This window comes from Triticum dicoccoides, chromosome 6B (genome assembly GCF_002162155.2).
Source record: "Triticum dicoccoides isolate Atlit2015 ecotype Zavitan chromosome 6B, WEW_v2.0, whole genome shotgun sequence".
NCBI lineage: Eukaryota > Viridiplantae > Streptophyta > Magnoliopsida > Poales > Poaceae > Triticum > Triticum dicoccoides.
The window spans coordinates 84,775,944-84,795,090 of NC_041391.1; positions in this window are offsets into that span (position 1 = coordinate 84,775,944).

The following is a 19,147-nucleotide window of genomic DNA, read 5'->3' on the forward strand; positions in this document are numbered from 1 at the left end:
AAGTTTCTTGAGATGCCTCGGTTGGCCTTCCCCGCAAGCTCCTCTTGCCGGGGTCTTGTCTCCACGGCTTGAATACTTTGTTCTTGAATGGCTCCAAAGGAACCACGGAGGACCTTGGCGGTCACCCGGCAAGCCTTGCCGCGGGGTGCTGCGACTGCCCGTGCACAAGTTCGGGATACTAGGGTACCCCTACTCTATTACGCCGACAGGAGCCCCCGGGCCTGGGCCACACACGGTGCCGAGCGCTGTTGGGCCAGGCCCAAAACAGGGCATGGGCACGCGCGGCCTGGGTCACGCCGTATCTTACTCCGTGTCCACCGCGCCCTCCCCTAACGGCACGTGTTGAATGCGGCGTCATGGGAGAGATCGTGGGTGGTTCTTTATTCAGAAAGACGGAACGTCCGCCCCCCTCCCTCTTTATAAGCAGGGGAAACAGGGGCAGTTCGCCCATTCCGCCGGTTGCTACTCCAATCTCAGAAACTTCCGCCGCTCCCCCCTTCTTCTCAAAGCCGAAAGAGAGCAGCACTCTGCCCCCCATCGCCACCAGCACCACCAGCGCCGAAGATCTCCCCCACCACCTCCGCCATGGCTCCGAAAACCGGCAAGGGGAAGGCCGTGAAGATGACCGAGGCGCAGCGGCTCGCGGCGCTGCGAAGGGAGCGGACAACCTTCCCCCTCAGCTAACCGCGAAGGAGCTGAGGGAGTACTACTACCTCTTTTGGTCGACGGAAATGCGAGCGCACCCGCGCACGAAGGTACTCTCCACCGCCGCTTCGGAACGGGCTCCGAATGGATATCCTTTCTTCGCGCTGTTCTTCTACTGCGGGCTCTGCCCGCCTTTCTCTGAATTCTTCTGTGATATCATGAACACCTATGGGTTCCACCTCCTTGACTTCACCCCCAATGCCGTTCTGACCATGGCAGTTTTCGCACATCTCCGCGAAAACTTTGTCGCAGTCCATCCAAATGTAGCTCTTTTCCGCCACTTCTTTATGCCCCGAGTTGAGAGAGGAGAGCCCTTATCCGGCAGAATTGCCTGGATCTTGAGGGCCGGCAAAAAGGAAGCTTATCTGGAGGGAGAGCTCCGCGGCAAGTGGGAGGAATGGAGACCAGAATGGTGCTGGATCGTTGAGGAGAACCCGCAGCCATTTACCGCCCAGCGCCAAGCCCCAGTAGCGCGCGGCAACGATTGGAGCAGCGTTGCCCCGGAAGACGATAGGCTGAAGATCGCTGTCACCCGGATCCTACGCCTCAGGCTTGCCGTGATCACTGTAGGCGCTGTTGGCGCAGATTTTCTTCGCCGCCGCATCGCCCCCCTGCAGGAGAGGAGGAGACCCGCCTGGGAGTTCGGGTGTCCAGCGGACATCATGAGGCTGCGCCCGGGCCTCAATTTCAACTTCACTATTCTGGAACTGGACGCGATGCTCAAGGAATTGTTCAAGCACGACCCTCAACATCCCGAATGGTCCATGTTGCCGAAGGGCGCCGTTCCGCTGTACAACAATTCCTCGCTCGACCGCATCCGTGCAATGATGCCGCTGTGCGATTCGCATGGAATTGTCCCAACCTAGCAAGAGCCTGCAGACGACGTCGTGCGGGAGTTCTTCGACGGCCTGGTAGAAGTGCTGGTCCGCTCCGATGAGCAGAAAAGCCTCACCCGCGACACCACCGATGCGGAGATGCAGCGCATCGCCACTAGGGCGAAAGAGGCGGCGGCAGCCGCTGCCGCGGGCGAGTTTGGATTCACCGTGGAGGAGGCAGAGGCAGCAGAGGCGGCAAGCCTTGCCGAGCGAGAGTGGCTTGCCGACGAGGAAGAGCTTGCCGGCGAGGGAGAGCTTGCCGGGCCTGAAGTCGAGTTGAGCGAGCCCGCCGAGGGTGCAAGCGGCTCGTCGGAGACCGACTCCTCTTCCTCCTCATCTTCAGACAATCCGCCGCAAGCAGAGCCCCCAGCTCCACCAAGAAGGCGTCTCCGCAAGGTTGGGGACGTAGCAGGGCGACAGAGGGGTCAACAGCCGCCGCGCCGCGCGACACGCTCCACCGTGACAAGCACTGTTGCCGCGGGAGCGCCTCACGCCGCTGCGGCAATTGGAGCGGGATCCTCCCAGACCGCCGCTTCTGCTCCTGTCGCCACCCCCGCCAAGCGGTTAAGGGAACCCACTCCTCCGCCTCGTCGCGCCGCAGGTGGGCCAGACTTTGACCTCTCCGCGCTTAGCTCCGAAGAGGAAGAAGAAGAGTAAGATTCTTTGCTGTACATGTAGTCCTTTAATTCTTGTTGTTTTGTCTAGTGTCTGATTTGCTTTACTCCGAACCTTGTTCATTTTCAGGACTCTGGCCCAGAGAGCGGCGAAGAGAGCCAAGGTCCCGGTGATTGTCATCGAGGACGAACCCACCATGACAGTGGGTGGTGCGTCCGAGACCATCTTGCCGGACCCGGCAACTATCCCCCAAAGCAGCCCCCAGCGCAGCCCCCATCGTAAGTATATGGTTTACTTCCCGTTGGCAGGCGCGCATGAGTGTTCTTTTCTTTGCTGACATCTGACTCTTGGTTTGTGTAGGAGCAGAACAGCCTCACCAGGAGCGCTCTGAAGCCGCCCCCGACATGCCACATGCTTCGACCACGCCACCAAGGGAGGATTCCCCGGCAAGGGAGCGTTCTCCAGCAAGGGACAGCACCAGCGATCCTCGGGTGGTGGAGACCGTGACTGCAGAACCCAGCGCAGGTAATCCTCTTGCTTGAAAACTTCCCTTGGATTTTTCTTCTTCTGATTTTCTTTTTGGATATTTGCTTGACTTTTCTCCTTCTTCCGGCCTTCAGATCCACCTGTCACGGAGCCGATGGAGACCGAGGTTGCCGGCGAGGAGAACGCGCGCGGCAACACTGACGACACCGCTGCCACCGAAGAAGCATCTGGCGCTGAGGATCCCGCCGGCGAAGATGACGCCAAAGCTGCTGCCGCAGGAGCTGGCGAGGGGTTTGGCGATCGTACTGACGGCCCTGAGGCGCAAGAGTGTCAGGCGCTACGCCGACCGCCGATCCCCCCGCTGCTGCCGCAGCGTCAGGCTCCAAAGAGCCCCAGCCCGGCGCCTATTTGAAGGCCGGCGATGGCGTCTTCATCAAGCTCCCCTGGGCTTCAAGCTCTAGGGCGCCGGTCGAAGGAGAAACTTTTGATGGAGAGGTGCTCGCCCCCGCTGGGCTGACGCTGGTTGACGCGCCGAGCAGCAGCAGCGGCGAGTCTGAGGAGGAGCAGCTGCTGCGGAAACTGGTGTCACTCTACCGCGCTCGGCAGGCCAAGATGGAATCTCGAGAAGCGCTTGTCGCGAAGGCGGCAGTGGACATCGAGAAGTACGCGGAGGAGCTCCGGGGTCGCAACCAGGAAGCCCTCCGGTCCCTGGCAGAGGAGAGGGCGCAACTTGCCGAGGAGCGGAAAGCCTTCCTCCTCGAGAAGGCCGAAGCCGAAGAGCAACAGCGGCTTGTCGCCGAGGAGCTGTTTGCGTGGGAAGGCGAGTTGGAGCAGCGGAAGGTCAATCTTGACAGCCATGAGGAGGAGCTTGCCGCGCGCGAGCAAACACTTGGCGGGGCTCTCAAGGAAGCAGAGGATGCTGCCGCAGCTGCCGAGGCCGCCAAGAAGGAGCTGGAGACGAAGGTGGCGCAGCTGGAGGCCGATCTCAAGGCGAGGGGTGAAGAGCTTGCCGCGCTCAGGCATGAGCGCGAGAAGGACGCCTACACCCTTGGCGAGCTGCAGGGTAGTCTCGCCGAGAAGGGCAAGGAGCTTAGCGCCGCCAAGGACTCCAATGCAGATCTTGAGTTGAAGCTAGCTACTTTTACCAAGACACTGGACGCCAGGGAGCAGGAGGTGGCCTTGAGGAAGCAGATCAAGGCCGACGAGGCGCTGCTGGCGAGTGCTGCGGCCACCCAAAACACCTTCAGGGAGAATGTGGAGCACTGGACGGAGGGTCTCGTGGATGTTGCCGCATCCATCGACAGAGAGCTGGCGCAGCTGGGGATGGAGGATTTCGAGTACTCCTCCGATGAGAACCTCCAACCCAGCGCCAAGCTCACCTTGTCCTTCAAAGGCGTGGCGACGGCCCTCCAGCGACTCCGGGAGAGGATCCCAAAGCAGCTGGCCGACGAGTCGCGCACGATCTGCGCGAGAGTTCTTCAAAAGGTGTTGGTGAAGGTGGCCTTCCGCAACCCGGGCCTCAACCTCACCAATGTCCTCAAGAAGCTGCAGGCGGATGCTGATCTGGAAGCGCTCAAGGCCCTTGTCGCACCCATTGTGGACAAGGTGAACGAGGTCAAGAGGGTTGATGGTGATCGCGTAGATTAGGCCGCCCGTTTTCTCCTTTTCTTGTCGCTGCTGGTCATGTTACGAGAACAATCTATTAGAGCTGCGACAAGCTATCTTGTAATATAACTTTATCTTGGGCAGTAATTGCTATGTTATTTCCTTTACTTGACTCCTTCCTTTGTATGTTTTTGCCCTACGCTTTTAGGGAACTTGCCGGTGCAGGCACCTTAGCCGCGAGCGCTGAGAGCGGAACGTCAGGAGCCTGCTGGCGGTGCTGCAACTGACAAGAAACCTTGTCGCAACTAGTCGCAGCTCACTTAGGTTGTTGAGCGGACTCGAAACAAAGTAAGGGCGCAACTAGCTACGAGTTGGTTCCTCCGCGTACAGGTTTTCCATACAAAGCACGGTTGTTCGAGGAAGATAACTTAAAAATTTTAAAACTGATTGCTCAAACTTAGGCAACTTAACTTTTCTGTCGTTTCCTTCCCGGTAAGGCAAAACTTCCTTGAATGACGCCTGGTCCACACAATTATCTCTCCTTCCCCCCGGCAAACTTGTGGGCGAGGGAACCTTCCTTTCTTTGAGAAAGAGAAAGAAGAGAAAATAAAGATATGGCGCCTTACGGCTCGTTATTGCTTACTGGGGGTAGGTGCTGCACAAAATGTCAGATAACACATGCGAAAAAATAGAAAGCATGAAATTGACAAGATGTGCGGAGCACATGAGCTTTACTTATGCACGGGGTCTGCGCCCGGCTTTGTACAAAGGATTACATGCAACAGCGGCAAGACTCGTACAAAAGGTGGTTGCCGGAACAGGTTCCAGCAACCGCGCCTTATGGGTAAAACTTACGAAGATGCTCAATGTTTCAGGAGTTGCTCACCGGAGTGCCATCTTCGGTCTCAAGGCAGACAGCACCAGGCCTAGTGACTCGTTTCACCTGGTAAGGGCCTTCCCACTTCGGCGTCAACTTGTTGGAATTCTTGGCGGACTGAACGCGTCGAAGAACAAGGTCGCCTTCCTCGAGACTTCTGGCATTAACTTTGCGGCTATGGTAGCGGCGCAATGCTTGCTGGTATCGAGCAGCTCGTACAGCAGCCTGAAGACGGTCCTCCTCAAGGAGCAGCGCGTCATCTTGTCGCAGCTGCTCTTGCTCAAGCTCATCATAAGCGAGCACTCGAGGCGACCCGTATACGAGTTCCGTGTGGAGAACTGCCTCTGCTCCATAGACTAGAGCGAAATGTGTCTGGCCAGTGGCTCGATTTGGCGTCATCCTGATCGACCAAAGAACCACCGGCAGCTCCTCAATCCAGTTCTTTCCGCACTTGTGCAGCCTGTCGAAAGTCCTGGTCTTGAGCCCACGCAGCACTTCAGCATTTGCCCTCTCCGCTTGACCGTTGCTTCTCGGATGGGCAACAGAAGCAAAGCAGACCTTGGCGCCAAGATCTTGGACATACTGCATGAAGGTGCGGCTCGTGAATTGCGTGCCGTTGTCGGTGATGATCTTGTTAGGGATCCCAAAGTGGCAAACAATCGACCTGAAGAACTTGACTGCTGACTGTGCTGTCACCTTCCTCACTGCTTCCACTTCCGGCCACTTTGTGAACTTGTCGATTGCAACGTACAAGTACTCAAAGCCCCCGACAGCTTGGGGAAAGGGGCCGAGGATGTCGAGCCCCCAGACCGAAAATGGCCAGGATAAAGGGATCGTCTGGAGAGCTTGAGCTGGCTGGTGTATCTGCTTGAATGTAACTGGCACGCTTCACACTTGGTTACTTGTGCAGTTGCATCCTGTAGGGCTGTCGGCCAAAAGAAACCTTGCCGAAATGCTTTGCCAGCAAGCGCTCTTGCGCCAATGTGGTGACCACATATGCCTCCATTATCTCTGCCAACAGCTTTTGTCCATCTTCCCGGTGAATATACTTCAATTTCACACCGTTGAGTCTTCTTCTGTACAGTGTGTCATCGACAAACTGGTACATACTTGACTGCCGGGCTACTCTCTCCGTTTCTTCTTGCTCTTCGGGAAGTTCTCCTGTCTGAAGGAAACGGACAATCTGCTGTGCCCATGCTGGAGCTTGCGGCTCGACAACAAGGATTAAAGGCACATATGCTGCTGTGGGAACATCTGCTTCTACGGTGAGAACATGTGGCTCAGCCGGAGCTTGACGTTCCCCGGCAAGCTTGCCGGAGCAAAACTTGTTGGGAGCGTCTGCTTCAACGGAACAAACCCTAGGGCTTGCCAGAGCAGACTGCTCCTCGTCATCCTTGGTGTTGATCTTGGGGACCTTCTTGGCAGCGGCTTCGGGGAGCTCTGCCGGAAAATAGTCACCAGAAATCAACTTCCTCTTCTTGCTCTGTCCAGTTGATGGCGTTACAGACGGCTGAGTCAGTTTGAGCACAAAGATCCCTGGTTCCACAGGTAACTTAAGTGCGGCGCACTTCGACAGGCCATCGGCAATGTCATTCTGAGCACTTGGAACATGTTCCATCTGTAGGCCGTCAAAGTGCTCTTCTAACTTTCTCACTTCATCAACGTAAGCTTCCATCAACGGACTCTGATAATTCTTGTTCACTTGGCAGACGACAAGCTCTGAGTCACCCCTGACAATGAGCTTCTTGATCCCAAGGTCTGCTGCGATCCTGAGACCGGCAAGCAAACCTTCATACTCTACTGTATTGTTTGTTGCTTGCTCATTGGGAAAGTGCATCTGGACTACATACTTGAGGTGCTCTCCGGTGGGTGCAACAAGTAGCACGCCCGCACCGGCGCCTTGCAGCAAGAAGGCACCATTAAAGTACATCAGCCACTCTTTGCTTGCTTCCTTGACGGGGATGCTCGTTTCCAGAATTTCTTCATCTGGTGTTGGCGTCCACTCTGCTATGAATTCTGCTAATGCTCTGCTTTGGATAGTTGAAGTGCTCTCAAACTTGAGGCAAAGCTTGACAGTTCCAGTGCCCACTCGACAATCCTGCCTGTTGCTTCTGGATTTTGCAGTATCCTCTTCAGCGGAAAACGAGTGACAACTGTGATCTCATGTGCTTGGAAGTAATGGCGCAGCTTTCTCGAGGCCATGAGAAGGCCGAAAAGCAATTTCTGCACACCAGAGTACCTTGACCTAGCCCCCTGTAGAAGGGAACTGACAAAGTAAACTGGGCGCTGCACCATTCTCTTCTGTATCTCCTCACGAGCCTGCGCAGATCCACCTTTGTCGGGACCAGAGCTTGTCGGTGAAGCCCCCTGCTTGTCGCTAGATGCATCTGCCGTGGTTGCTGGCTCATCATCCACCTCCCTCTCCGCTACTAACGCAACACTAACCACTTGATTGGTTGCCGCTAAATACAGCAGCAACTTCTCTTGTGGCTTAGGTGCGACAAGGTATCTCTTCAAGTCCTGCAGCGCGGCCTCCGCTTCCGGACTCCATTTCATTGGACCTGCCTTTTTCAATATTTTGAAAAATGGCAGGGCGCGCTCAGCAGACTTAGAGATAAACCTGCTAAGAGCAGCCACGCAACCGGCAAGTCTTCGTACATCCTTGACGCGCTTTGGTGCTTCAATCTGCTCAATGGCCTTGATCTTGTCGGGATTGGCTTCAATTCCCCGTTGTGACACAAAGAACCCGAGAAGCTTGCCGGAGGGGACTCCAAACACACACTTCTTGGGGTTAAGCTTGAGGTTGATCTTGCGCAGATTTGCAAAGGTTTCGTCCAAATCCTGAATCAGAGTTGCTTTGTCCTTGCTCTTGACCACTATGTCATCCATGTAGGCTTCTACATTTCTGTGCATTTCAGGCTCAAAAGCGTGATGGACTACCCTTGCAAATGTTGAACCAGCATTCTTTAAACCGAAAGGCATCCGTATGAAATAGTATGTGCCACATGGAGTGATGAATGCGGTCTTCTCCTCATCCTCTTCTGCCATGAAGATCTGATGGTATCCTGAGTATGCGTCAAGAAATGAAAGCAAGTCACATCCGGTCGTGGAGTCAACAATCTGGTTGATGCGCGGTAAGGGAAATGGGTCTTTGGGACAAGCTTTATTGACATCGGTGAAGTCGATACAAAGCCTCCATTTCCCGTTTGCCTTGCGCACGACTACAGGATTCGCCAACCACGTAGGATGGAGCACTCCTCTGACAAGGCCTGCTGCTTCCAACTTCTTGATTTCTTCTGCGACGAATTTGGCGCTCCGCTGCTTGTTTCCTGACCTTCTGCTTGACGGGCCGCGCATGAGGACAAACGGCAAGATGGTGCTCGATTACTTTCTTGGGAACACCGGGGATGTCAGACGGTTGCCATGCAAACACGTCGACGTTCGCCCGCAGGAAAGCAACGAGCGCGGTTTCCTATTTAGGGTCGAGAGTGGCACTGATGGTGAAGGTACCACCAGTGCCGTCCTCCTTGGCGGACACCTTCTTGGTCTCTGGCGGAGCTGCCATTGCCTTCTTATGCTTGCTGGTGGAGCTCGATGGTGCGTCCTCGACGGTAGCGCAGCACTCCGAAGAGGTGCATTTGCCGGAGTGGGCATCAGAACTCTTGCCGGACTTGGTCTTCTTCTTCCCCCCGGGAGCTTCAACGGCAAGTGACTTGTGATCTGCTGCGGCTGCTGCTTCCCGGTAGATCTTGTCGGTGCAGATAAGAGCATCCTTCTTGTCGCCAGGGACAGAGATGACACTTATCGGGCCTGGCATCTTCAGCATGTTGTATGCATAGTGAGAGGCTGCCACGAGTTTGGCAAGTGCTGGACGGCCGAGTATCCCATTGTAAGGCAATGGAAAGTCAGCAACATCAAAAGTGACCCTCTCAGTCCTGAAGTTCAAACTCGCTGCCAAATGTCACCGGCAACGTGATCTTTCCCTTCGGCTTGCTCCTTCCCGGGTTGATTCCTTGGAATGTGCCGGTCTCTTCGAGCTCGCTGTCAGGGATCTGGAGTTTCTGGAGTACTGCGGAGGAGATCAGGTTCAAGCCGGCCCCGCCGTCAACTAGCATCTTAGTGACCTTGAGGTTGCGGATAGTGGGTGAAACCAACATCGGCAAGCACCCGACCGCAGTTATGCGATCAGGGTGGTCCTCAATATCAAAGATGATAGGCGTGCTGGACCATTTCAGAGGCTCGCGTGACTCGACGGGTGGTTCCGCCGCATTGACTTCCCGCACCCACTGCTTGAGCTGGCGGTGTGAAGTATGCAGAGAAGCACCGCCGTCAACGCACAGGACCTCCGTGTCTTTCTGGACCTCCTGCTCACTGGTTCCGTCATCATCCATATCTTCATCGTCGTCGTCGTCTTCATCCTTGTCGCGGCCGCGGGGAGGTCTGTCTCCTTGCCGCTGCTTGGCCTTGCCGCGGCGTCCTCCTCGGCCGGGATGCTTCTTGCCGGATCCTCCAGTACCTTCTTGGGCCTTCTCCTTGTCGCATCGCTCGTACTCAGCCTTTTGCTGCTCGACAAGCTGCTCGACCTTCTTGCAGCTCTGGAGGTCATGGCCCTTGGTGCGGTGGATCTTGCAGTACTGCTTGTCGGTGCCGTCCTACTTGTCGGCGGCCGCCACAGCGTTTTTGACGCCACCTTCATTGCCGGACTGCTCAACGACTAGCACATCTTTGCCTTTCTTCTTCCTGTTGTTCCGCCGGCGGTTTTTCTTTGCCGGGGCAGCATCCTCGCTGTCAGATCCTCCTGCTCCTATGTTCTCTCCAGGGAGTTTCCTCCCTTCCTCAGCACGTGCACACTTGTCGGCCAGGGCATATAGCTCACTGACGTCTCTGATCTTGCACATCGCCATCTCCTCCCGCATCCTGCGGTTTCGCACGTTCTGATGCAACGCGCTGATGACCGCGGCAGGGTGGACATCTGGGATGTTGTGCTGTACACGGCCGAATCTCTGAATGTACTTGCGCAGGGACTCTCCTTCCTTCTGCGAGAGCAGATGAAGGTCACTCTCTTGGCCATGAGGCTTGTGGCCGCCTGTAAAGGCGCCGACAAACTGATAGCACAGGTCTGCCCAGGAGGATATGGAGTTGTCCGGCAAGTGCATGAGCCAGGATCTGACATTGGGCTTGAGCACCAGCGGGAAGTAGTTGGCAAGGATCTTGTCGTCCCGCTCCCCAGCAGCTTGCAACGCGATGGTGTAGATGCTGAGGAACTACAACGGATGCGACTTGCCGTCGTACTTCGCTGGTACGTCTGGCTTGAAATTCTTTGTGCTGGGCCACTGGACTTGCCGCAGCTCACGAGTGAACGCAGGGCAACCTACCGCGTACGGCAAGTCGCCTGGTTCCCCTGGCGCATGCATATCGACGGTGGCCCAGCGCGCTGGTCTCATTGATGCCGCGCTTCTCTTCGGCGCTCGATGCGAGTACGAGAGTCTTCTTGCTGTCATTCATGAAGAACTTGGCGCTGATCGCGACGAGCTCGTGGATCTGATGACGCGGTGGAGTCATTGTCGAGGTGGATCCGGCGAGTCGGCGATCTTGGCCTTCGGGGTGGAGGCTGCACGGTGGTTGCACCCCCACCGGTTTTGTCTCCATCAGCTCGCGCCTGGCAGTCTTGCCGCGGCTGCGATGTACTCGGCTTTCGTGGAGTGTCGCCGTTGGCGAAGCCGATGAGACTCTGAATGGTGGCCCTCCATTCGTCGATCTTGTCTGCTGTTGGAGGGTAATCCAGGAGCAGTTGAGCTCGCGCTAAAGCTTCTGCTAAAGTGGTGGGTGGCGGTGGCGAACGATGCGAGGAGCGGGATATGCTCGGACTTCTAACTCTGTTAGAAGGAGCAGTATCCCGTCCAGGCGACCATGTCTTGCTCGTGCCAGCATGTTGGCACGCATGCTGGTCTTGAGCACCCTGAGATCCACCAGCTCGATCTTGGTCCAACGAGCGTATGGTACCGCGAGTACCATGACGCTGTCGGTCCCGCGCCTCCTGAGATGGGCGCGGTGCATGTGCGGACGCCGAGGTCTGCGCAGCCTTGTCCTTGGACCTGGCAGCACCGTGAGCTCCCTCGTCGACGCCCGTTCTTCCGCCGGCGTCTACCCCACCACCTGTTTGCTCCGGTGGCAGTGGGATCGACGTGGACGGAGTAGCCACCTCTGAAGCCTTCTTCTTCGGTGGCATGTAGATGAAGATGATGAAGATCTAGCTCGTGCGAACGCCGGATCAGGTTCACACAGCCTCGACGCCCCCTACCTGGCGTGCCAAAGATGTCGCGGGAGAACCGGGCCACAGACACCTATGGGACCGGCGGACCGAGCCCCTTTTGGTTCGGCGGGGGGCGGAGATCGCACGAAGAGCGAATCGAGGCAAAACACACGAGCGGTTTACCCAGCTTCGGAGCTCTCCGGAGAGATAATACTCCTACTACTGCATGTCTGATTGTATTGAGTTCTTGCTCGGGAGCGCTGTGTGCTACAGTACACACTAGCTGCGAGACCGAGCGTGAGTGTTTTCTGGCTTCGAACCTTTCGAACCCCCCTCTACGTTGCGCATGGGCCTTCTTTTATATGCTCAAGGGGTCACCGACAGGTGGCAACGTAGACAAGGGCAAAAATGGAAAAGGAGTTGCGGTTGGTACAACTACTTGCACAGTGTATCATACCTAACCCTGACGGCAGGGGACAAAGGCATAAAATGCCCGTCTGCGTCGCCCAAACAGTGCAAAAAGGGACCGTCAGGGGCGCCACCGCTTGCTACGATGGCAATCTTATCAGCGTCGCTTGCCACCTCGCACCGCTGGCTGGACAGCCTCTTGTCACGCGCGCCTGGAAAGGTCTCAGGTCGACACGTTGGTGGTTGTGCTGGAGCGCGGGTACAAAGTGATAGCTTGCCGAGGCAAGCACCTTGCCGCGTTCGTTGCCTTGTCGCGTCCGGAAGCTTGTCGCTCGCCGGGCCTTGCCGGGACGCGTGGCGCGTCGCGGCAAGTTTCTTGAGATGCCTCGGTTGGCCTTCCTGGCAAGCTCCTCTTGCCGGGGTCTTGTCTCCTCGGCTTGAATACTTTTTTCTTGAATGGCTCCAAAGGAACCACGGAGGACCTTGGCGGTCACCCGGCAAACCTTGCCGCGGGGTGCTGCGACTGCCCGTGCACAAGTTCGGGATACTAGGGTACCCCTACTCTAGTACACCGACACTCACATTTCTAATATTACTCTGAATCGTCGATATATGCTCCGGGATCATTAAATGCATCATCATCAGCACTATCAGTGACGTGCTCATCATCATCATCAATAAATGGATCAACATGTGGAAGGCCTCGTTTACGTAATCGTTCAAGCATTGACAGGTCATCTGTAGCAGTAACTTCTCCTTGTTCCGTCTCTTCTTGTTCCGTCTCTTCTTGTTCCGGCTCAGGGTGAAGTCGGATTCACTATCATTGTCAACTTCAACGTTCTGGGGTGGAGTAGAGCTGTTCTTGAAACGTTTTTTGGAAAGACGTGTTTCTTGGAAGAATTGTCCTTCGTCATATGTGTCTTGGCTAATGTGAGTCTCATAATCCTATTCAATGGGGGGAGGTGGTCTAACATGTGGCAACACTTCATAAACGACATCCCAACCACTGATATTTTGGATCACTTTGACAGGCCCACGGTAGATAGAAAACTTGGGTTGCCTATTGAGTCGTAATATAGACATCGGGAACATCCAAATTGGTGCTTTGTTTGATTTCAACTCGCCCTGTATGTTCATGAGTCCTTCCGGTCTCCCTCGGCTGGAACCAATAACATCTGAAGACTATGACGTTTGGTGGGTTTTCACCATTGAATTGAAGTTCATAAATTGCTTCAACTCTTCCATAATACTCGATATTTCCTTCGCCTATAGGAGAAACACAACAATTTGTAGACTCTCGGTCGGCCATAGATAGTTCTTTGCCATAGGTACGAAAGCGATACCCGTTGATGTCGTATTTGTCAAATGAACAGACCTTATAGTCAAAACCATTAGCTACTTGTCTCAATTTGGCATCCATAATCTCTGAATTAGCCTACAAGTTCAATGCGAAAGGATTGTTGCATTAGTCGCAAATTAGCCAAAGAAATGAAATGGTCTAATGGAAATTGTCGTTCTTTTTAACCAAGAGATGAAACCGGGATATTCGCCTCTTTGCTTTGCCAGAAGCTCATACTCTTCGACGGAATCCTTTTGGATCAGCGCTCCATGCGAGAATATGGCGATGTATCGACTGCATCAAATATCCAGGAATAAGAGCAGTTCAAAGGAATTAGAAGTGCGAAACAATGTACCGAGATCTTACTCGATGTACGGCCACACTTATGTTAGGTTGTTGAAGATATACAGCGAAATGGTCCGTCATTCTTCAAAATCCAACTATACTGGTTTCCAACCACTGGCTGGTGCGAGATTCCCTTTGAATAGGCTGAGCTTGGATCGACCCTTTTTTGGGTCGTCAGCATTGTACCGAGGCTTCAGATTATGTAGATGATGATTTTTGGCTTTGTAGTGTGCTTTCACGAAGTTTGCCGCCTCCTCAGTGATGAATGCCTCGGTCATCGATGCTTCGATTCTACGTTTATTTTTACATTTTTCTCGAAGCGTCTTCTGCATCCTCTCAATTGAGTAGCACCAACGATTTTGCACGCCCCCCCCCCCCCAATCTTGCCTCGGTTGGGAGATGCAAAATCAAGTGTTGCATTGGATTAAAGAAGCTTGGCGGAAAGGTCATATCTAACTTGCAGATCAACTCCGGCGCAAACTGTTCCATTTCCTCTATGAGGCCAGGCGATAGTTCTTTCACACAAAGAACATGGAAGAAATAGCCCAGCTCTACCAGTACTAGCCAGTCATCCTCAGGGATGAAGCCACGCAACATCACCGGCATTATCCGCTCAATCCATATGTACCAATCATGACTTTTTAGAGCAAATATTTTCAATTTTTCAAGACTTGCTCCCCTCTTTAGATTTGCTGCAAACCCATCGGGGAACATCAACTGCATTTTCACCCACAAAATAATTTCCCTCATATCTGGCCTTCCAAGATTGAACCATGCCTTTGGCTTCGTCCAGTTCCGCTTTCCTTTTGGTTCTTGCATGTTTTGTAACGGTCTATCATATAGCTCCCGTTGATCGACTCTAGCCTTAGTATTATCCTTTGATTTCCCCTCTATGCCGAACAATGTACCAACAATGGCTTCGGCGATATTCTTTTCAGTGTGCATCACGTCGATGTTGTGTGGGCAAAGGAGGTCTTTGAAGTAAGGCAGATCCCAGACGCATGTATTGTGAGTCCAGGCGTGTTCCTTATTATACCCCTTGAAATACCATGTATGCTCTGGATCTGGCTCAAGAGCGTTTAACTAATCTAGGGTCTGTTGGCCTGTCAACGCAGGTGGTGCAGAGTGTTTGCCAACTCTACATTTGATGAAGTCCTTCTTGTCTTTCCTGAACTTATGGCGAGGATCTAGAAACGGTCTATGCAGGTCGAAGCAAGTTAACTTGTGCCCTGCCGCCAGCCAACAAAACTCAAGAGCGCCCTTGCACGTGGGGCACAGGAACCTTCGATGCACACACTAGCCAACGAATAGCGCATACGCCGGCAAGTCATGCGTCGAGTACATGTACCAAGCACGCATTATGAAGTTCTGTTTGCTAAATGCGTCGTATGTCTTGAACTCATTATCCCAACCTTCTTGCAATTGTCCTTAAGCGGCTGCATGTACACATTCGTATTGTTTCCCGGATAGTTGGGCCCTGGAATTATCAACGTCAGGAAAATGATCTTCCTTTGCATAATCTGCCCGGCGGGGAGATTGAGTGGAATGATAAACACGGGCCAACAACTGTATTGGGCAGCCGTCTGACCAAACACACTGAACCCATCCGTGCTGATTGCGACTCGAGGATGCCTTGGATCTACCGGTTTTTTCTTATGTAATGCATCGAAGCGCTTCCACGCTTCACCATCCGATGTGTGCACCATCATCATATTCGCATCTGCATCTAGTTCGGTTCTTTTGCCCATTTTGTGCCATGTCATATGTCTGGTTGTGTCTTCGACCATGAAAAGATGTTGAAGTCTTGGTACGATTGGCATATACTGAAGAACATTAACAGGTATTTGGTCTACGTCTTCTCACCCATACCGTTGTCTACCACAACATACCTGGAAGACTTGCAAATGGTACAATAGTTTAATTCCTCATACTAAAGCCTAAATAAGACACATCCTTTCTCACAGGCATGTATCTTCTCATAGGGCATCTTAAGTGCACGGAGGATTTTGTCTGACTGGTACAAGTTTGCAGGTAGCACATGGCCTTTGGGTAGAAATCGTCCGAATATTGTCATCATCATGTCGTAGCATTCTCTGCCCATGTTGAATTGAGCCTTCAAAGCCATTATTTGTGAGATGGCATCCAGCTGACAAAGCTCAGTGTCCTCGTGGATAGGACGTTTTGAGGACACCAACATTTCAATGAAGGCATTTGCAGATTCCTCCATCTCCTCATCTGAGTCCCGAGCATCGTCAAAGCCTTGCACCATATCTTCCATCCGGGTACCATGCTCGTCTGTGCAACGACGAACCGCCTCGGCTCTAGCACGTTGGGCAGACTCACCATCAAATGTCCAGACCGTGTAACCAGGCGTAAACCAAACTTCTGCAGGTCTTTACTCATTTCAAGCTCGTCCCTCTTATTATAGTTGTCGCACCGGACACAACACTACTAGGGAAAACCCTAGTAGTAGCGCGGGTTTTGAGGCTAGCAGCAGCGCGGGTGGCCGCGCTACTAATAAGGCGCTACAGCTAACTTCTAGTAGTAGCGCGGCCCGTACCCGCGCGACTACTGTTGACGATATCAGCAGCGCTTTTTGAGAACGCGCTACTATTACCTAGCTGTAGCAATTTCGCAGTCCCTCGCTACTGCTATATCTTTCATCATTTTTCCCCCGTACCCCTTTGCCTTTCCGTTTCCCTTTCAGATACTAGATACTAGGTACTGCTAGTAGATATCAAATCCATAAACCATTACTGGGTAGTACTCCCTTCGTTCCAAATTACTCGTCGTGGTTTTAGTTCAAACCACGACGAGTAATTTGGAACGAAGGGAGTACTAGATAACAATTTCATGCATAGTCAACATGCATCCTCAAGCAGTACAAGGTCATATCAACGGCGATCATCATATATAGTTCTAGATGATATCGACGACGATCATCATATAGTTCTAGATGATATAGCCACACACACATATGTAGTTCTAGATGATATAGCCACACACACATATGTAGTTCTAGATGATATCAAAGACAATCATCATCCTCAAGCCTGGGCGGTTGGTGTTCCTGATAGTAATTAGGATGGCCTGTCCAACACGAAGAGTCTTGCCATCGAGGAATTTCTTCCACCCAACCGAGTTTAAGTGTGTGCGACCGTTCGTGTCCACGCGGTAAGTACAGGTTGTGATGGAGCCCCTTGCAGTAAGGCGTAGTCCAGCTGAGCCTTCTTCATCAGGCTCGATACCATAACTCACAGATATGCTCTTTGCCAATTTCTAAATAAGAAAAACATATGAATTAATAAATAGCCTCGCAAATAAGTACATATGGATTATCTACACTATTAATAGTTTCCTTAGATTCTACACTAATAAGCATGTGATCGAACTCTACACTAAAACATATCATCGACTAGATTCCACACAACATACCATATCATTGGACTGTACACTAAGTATTTCATCGGATAATTTGCATTTGTAAGTATAACATACCATATCATGTCGATCAATCATGGTATTTGTCAGTCGGGTCACGAATGGCACCCCGACAAAGTCAGCACGTGGCGGAATTATGTCCCACAGGTTGGACACCTCCTCCTCGCTCAGCCTTGTTCTTTGAGCTACGATGGCTTCATGAAGTGGGTCCTCATCATCTTCATCGAGTGGGTCCTCATTATCTTCATCATCTTCATCATCTTCCACCAGGTTGAGATAAATGACAGCCAGCTTGGGTCTTTCTGCTCTGAAGGAGAAGCTGATCAACTCACCACTAGTAAGACGCATGTGGGCGAGGAAATGGGCCCATCCATCTCCTCCAATCTGTGACATATTGCGTCCTTTCTCGACCTCCATAGTGTATGCCCCCCTAGGAGCCTCAAATGTGACAGTGTCTCCTGTTAGCTTGTTGAATTTCAACCTCACATTGCATGGGGCGATCTGTGTAAGAAAAGCAAAATGACACAATGCAGTAATGCCAACACTAAAAATAAAATAATTGTTACATTTCATCTAATTTCTTACCGCCGCATGACGAAAACTCGGCTGGAATAGATGCCGAACAGCTTGCCAGTTGCAAGGCTGCTGGCGCACCTTGACTTGCACAGTCGACATAGTGGTGGTGGTGGTGGCGCCATTTTCCTAAAGCAATATGAGCAAAGGATTAATGCTTAGATGACAAGGTACCACCTACCAAAGCATTTCGATGGCACCTATTGCCTAAGATAATTGATTAAAAAGACAAGTGGCAAATTTATCTAAATTGGCACCTACATTTTGCCAAAAAAAATAACAATAAAATGGTGCATACTAAATCAACTAGCATACTAAATCCACTAGCATACTAAATCAACTAAATGACACAATGTTCTAAATCAACTAAATCAACTAGCCTACTAAATCAACTAAATCAACTAGCCTACTAAATCAACTAAATGAAAATGTTCTAAATCAACTAGCCTACTAAATCAATTGAATCATATCAACTAAATCAAAATGTTGCATATAAACTAGCCTATTAAATCAAAATGTAGCAGGGAGGAGGGAGAAGGAGGGGCGACTCGAGGAGGGAGTAGAGAGTATGACGGAAGAGGAAGGCGGAACGAGGAGGGGCCGGATGGCGGCGAGTGGAGGGAGGATAGGAAGGCGGAGCGAGGAGGGGCCCGCCAGCGGCGAGTGGAGGGAGGATGGAGGAGGAGGCCGGTACCGAGTCCAGCGAGGAGGATGAGGTGACGGCGGCGCAGATCGGAGGAGGGGCAATAGGGGAGGACCGGCAGCGCGGGGGGTTGAGGGGGAGATCGAGTGAGTGTGTGGATCTGTGGGTTATCGCGACTAGTTAACTTAGCAGCAGCGGTTATCGCGTAAATGCGCTGCTGCTACGACCCGTAGCAGTAGCGCTCTTTGTATTAACGCGTTGCCGCTATAACTGGCCTCGTGGCGGCGCCGTGGGAATTGTAGCAGTAGCGCGTCTTTGAGTGTACGCGCTACTGATAAACTTGTTTCAGCAGCGAGTTTTGTCCGCCTACGCTACTGCTACTTAGCAGCAACGCCTGATTTTAAAGCGCGCTGTTGGTAAGATTCTGTGTATAGGCTTTTCCCTAGGAGTGCAGGGGCACCAGCTTTTTTCTGGCCTTTTGCAAATGCGGCTCTAACAAACCATTCCTCGGTCCAAACTTTATGTCTAGTGTAACTGGTGTACTTCCACAAACGATCACTCATATTGACTTCCTACTAGACACACAAGAAATATATACATAATTAAGCAAAACATATGCATCAGTTAACGCAGCTCATCAGTTTTATTACATCCATCCAACCTACACGCTAATAGGTAAAGATAGGTCCTAAACCCACCCGAGTATGTGTAGATTGTGTTCGTTTTCCCATGCTCTGCTCCGGATCCGACACAAAATTTCGGCAGCACCTCCCCCATGTTCTCCTGATACGCGTCTCGGCAATAAGCAGAGAGGATGTGCACCTGGAGAAAAATAGGGAGGCACTGACGAAATTATACGTCGGATCCGGAGCAGAGCATATGAGAAAACGAACCCAATCTACATATACTCGGGCTGTCCATGGATAATGTTGGACAATTCGAAAGAATCACGATTATAAATATGCAAATGCATGCATATTTA